At 38.9% G+C, this 4,441-nt stretch overlaps 1 non-coding gene across 1 annotated transcript; it reads right to left on the bottom strand.

Annotated features, from left to right (window-relative positions):
* Window positions 1–842: 842 nt before the first annotated feature.
* On the bottom strand, window positions 843–915 carry TRNAK-CUU. The gene has a single exon. It is a non-coding gene; the product is annotated as a tRNA-Lys (tRNA).
* Window positions 916–4,441: the final 3,526 nt, after the last annotated feature.

A 4,441-nucleotide genomic window follows, 5' to 3' on the forward strand; every position in this document is an offset into this window, starting at 1 on the left:
TGTGTAAATAAGGGAAAATTTTCAGATACCTAAGTTGAGAGTTATATTTTAAACTTTCCACATTGTCATATAGAACATTTATTAGTTCATTTATCAACCCACTATATTGCTTGAAATAACTTACCAACACTTTTTCTGATGGGGCCACTCAATCCCCCACAACACATTTGTATAATGTTCCTTCAGAGCATTGCATGCAGTGATTTCATATTAATAATCCCCTCCCCAAATCTTGTTATGCCAAATCACACTTTGCTAGTTAACAGCTCTGAGAAAACAGTTTTTACATTCCTGTGAGATTTCTTGCCAAAAGTGGTACCACATCTGCTTCTATAACATACTCTCTCTCTCTCTCTTCTTGTTTGCCAGTCTTTCTGCCTCTCATTCTTTTTGTTAGTCTAGTAGATACATAGCAAAAAAGAATCTGCACATTTAGTTGCATATGACTCACATCTGTCTGTCTGTCTGTCTGTCTGTCTGAAAGTCCCTGTTTCTACACTTCTCCATTTTCTTCTTTACTTTATCAGTTGTGGTTTTCTTTATCTCCTCATGATTCCATTCACACAGCATGTCATACTGAAAAAAAAGTAAAAATATTATATAAGAAACCCACCATTTATAGAGATATTTCATCTCTGTACTTGAACATACTTGACAAATGCACTTGTTTAAATCAAGTTGGGTAGCATTCATAGGTTCATAGATTAGCACTAGGCTAGCTGTCCTTGTGGGCCATTTTAAGCCTAGCTAATTACCCCATGTGAGAATCAAGCCATGCACCTTGTGTCTGCAAGGTAAACACCTTAACTGTTATGCCATCCTCCCACCTTAGAAAATACAGCTGCCCAACATGGGGTTCGAACCCACGACCCTGAGATTAAGAGTTTCATGATCTACCGACTGAGCTAGCCGGGCTGTCGACCACCATTCTCATAATGCAAATAAGTTAACGCTATCTGCAAATGGGCAGAGGCCAGAGGCTAGCCGTGTTTCATGGAGACCACTTATACAAGTGTAGGATGGCCATGAATAAGCATAAGCAAATGAAGTCATAATGAGATGTACATGCAAAATAATGTAAAAATGCTATATGCTAATGAAGCATTCTCTTGCCTAATTGGGATTCATAATGAAATTTTCCTGCTTTTCCAAACTATCCATGGATATATTATACAAAGAGCAGTCTCTCCTCTGCTCTCTACTTTGCAATCCCCAAAGCTGAGCTTGCTGGCCAAGAAGGTGGAGATATAGACAGGGAATAACCCAGTATAATTTTGATAATCAGGAGACACTTGATAGGTTTAGAGTGGACAGAAATATTATAAGGGTCTTAGTGAGCATGTATAATCCTCATAGTGTTACTGGAGGAGTGCGTGGACTTCATATCCCTGTGAATAATCAGCTATGTCTAGCCCTCACTATACTTGCCACGGGGATCTTACAGAGACAGACTGGGTACATGTTGGATATCTCACAGGGCTCTTCCTCAAGGATATTGCAGAAATTCTTGAATGTACATTTGTCATGTGGGAATCAGTACATCTACTTCCTAGTGTCACCTCCAGACCAAGCTAGGATTATGAGCGCTTTAATGGGGTGGTATTTTTCCCTGTGGTATTCAGTGTGACAGATTGCACCTATGATGCAATTAAGGCCTATTTGGTCCACATGGTGAGCATTACTGCAATAGGAAAGGCTACCATTCCATCAATTGCCAGGTAGTGTGTGATACATGGAGGTGCATCACCAATGCCTCTGCCCAGCATGTACTTGTTGTTCTGTATTCTTGTTTTATGTCATATACCTGATGCTCTGAAGTGAAAGTACCACCCTGTGGACACACACACACACACACACACACACACACACACACACACACACACACACACACACACACACACACACACACACACGCTTGTTCATATTCCTCATCATATTTCTTGACTGTACAGATTTTCACAGAATATCCAGATTGTTGCCTCATATTTTTAGCCTGTTCCTCATTAAATTTGTAGTTTTCTGGCAAATCACTGAAGTCAGTAAATGATGGCATATGTTTGAGTTTCATAGTTCATATCCTTCAGAAAAATGCATGCTAACACAAATCTTGTTATTCTAGCAACTTTCAAAGTTTATAAGAGCAGTATTTAAAATCTGTCTCTATTTTGGGGCCTTTGTTACCCTAGTATTTTAGGCTTTATCCATATTTCTTGTTCTAAGAGATTGAGAGGTATGAGCTATATGCATTGCAAAAATCTTTGTACTTGTTAAACTTAGGGTTCATTAAATACTAATACAGTAGAATAGATCAAACCTTGTCCTCAGTAACAACACTGCGGAGAAGACTCTAAGACATTAGCCCGGGTGCTATGAAATTCAGCAGACCAGAAAGTAAACAGTACCTCTAGTCTCAAATTAATTGTAAGTAAGTCTGTTTTTTAAAACCAGTATGAGGTTATTCACAACTACTGGTAGTTCCACTTCAGAATTTCAAGTAATTGAAAACTCGAACTACATATGGTTGAGACCATATGATTGAGTTTTCAGAAACTCGAAATTCCAAAGTGAAAGAACAAAAAAAAAAGTAAAACACATTGTTTCGCACAACCCATGTGGGGGGCTGCACCCCCACTACTTAACTATACCAACTCCAAGATCGCACTGCAGTGGGAAAAAGGGAAATCCCCTGTTCCGAGCTGTATGCAGAAGCACAGAACGGGAGATTTCCCATTTCCTCGCTATACTTCGATAACAGAGATGGTATATTTAAGTAGGGAGGGTGCAGGGGGACTTGACCCCCTGCAAAAACCTTACTTTCAATTAACAAAGTGATTTTTTTAACACTTCAGAATCTCGAGTTACGAGATTCTGAAGTAGAACCCTGATAACATATACATATTATATTTTTGATATAGAATTACTGCAAGAATATGGTGATTTTTTTGAGTCACAATCTAGCAATGAATTATATCGTCAAAAGTTGAGCACAGAAGTATATACAACATCCCCAGGTGAAGTACATAGCAAGTTCCTGAAACACCCTGAGTAACCATTTACTTAAATACAATATATTCCAAGGTTGCATAACAATGTGATAAATCAGTTTTCTGCAATGGTTCTGCTTCAGGCCTGATACAAGTGCTTGTGTATTATTAGCTCACAACACATTTCCCTGCTGCTACTATCTCATGTTGGCAAGTGCCCTAACTCCCAGTAACCCAATCACAGAAAAGTGAATAAAGACTAACTATTCCTCCCAGAACCCTGACCCTAACTCTAAAATCTCTCACCCAGTCCATAAACCTAAAATCCCCCTCCTCTCCCTTACCCTAACCTTTTGAGCCCCACCATTCATTCCCTTAACCTAAAACCCTCATTTCCACCCTAATCTTTACCTTCTGATATTTTGCAATCACTCTCTAAACCTAAAATCTGCCTCCCATCCCTAACTCTTATCCCCTGATCACTCCCTAAACCTAAAATCCAACTTTCCTGCCTAACCCTAACTTCTACTATCTCCCTAAACTCCCCCACCCTGTTTCCTTTCCCCACTTATGTGTTCCATGGCAAACAGTTGATTGCATCCAACTATTGCAGAACCTGCATCTCTGAACTCACGTTTGAGTTTGAACACCTATTTGGCCAGCTGGGAGGTCAGAGATACAGCCATTCATGTCCTTGGCTGTGAGTGAGTGGAATTGTAGTAAGTGGGGCTCTGCTTCATGTGGAAGTTCATTGAGTATATATGATTTTTTTAATAATGTTATTATATTTATATGACAAGATCTGTTATGTTTCCTTGTTGCTACAATATCTTGCATCTTTCTCTTTAGCACCATTATGAAGGGAAAGTTTCCTTTACATTTTTTTTAATACCAAAGTTTCACCTGATAGTTAATGTAGAATTAAACACCAGTACCAGTGATTTTTCTTTTGTTTCCTTTAGCCATATAGGTCTTATGTTATCCACCTTGAATTTCAGAATTTCTTCCAGGACGAATTGCTCTACAAATTTATTGACAGATTCTCCAGTGCAGAATATTGTTTTTTTAAGTACCTCTTGCTGTTCTTGTGTGATTACTGACAAAAGTGTTTTTTTCAGTACCTCAGCCCTTTTACTGTCAGTCTTTGCCCAAACATCCTCTCTGATGACTCACGATAATCCTTTCTTAGAACACATTCGTTAGTATACCTAATATATACATGTAGAACTTACTGTCTCCCTATTGAAATGTCAGCAAACAAAATGCTGAGTGCAAAAAGCTGAAAAAAAGACCAAAAATCTAGAGAAGAGCAAATCTCAAAAATTGCTCTTCTTCTTAAAACTTTTTTTTGCAGGGGGGCAAGCTCCCCCCTCCTCCCCAACTTAGCAACAACTGAAACACGCAGAATGGACCAAATGATAACACCAAAAACGTCCGGCAGCCCAAAAACCTGTCTG

This window comes from Protopterus annectens, chromosome 7.part0 (genome assembly GCF_019279795.1).
Source record: "Protopterus annectens isolate FY-2018-M chromosome 7.part0, PAN1.0, whole genome shotgun sequence".
NCBI classification, from domain to species: Eukaryota; Metazoa; Chordata; order Ceratodontiformes; family Protopteridae; genus Protopterus; species Protopterus annectens.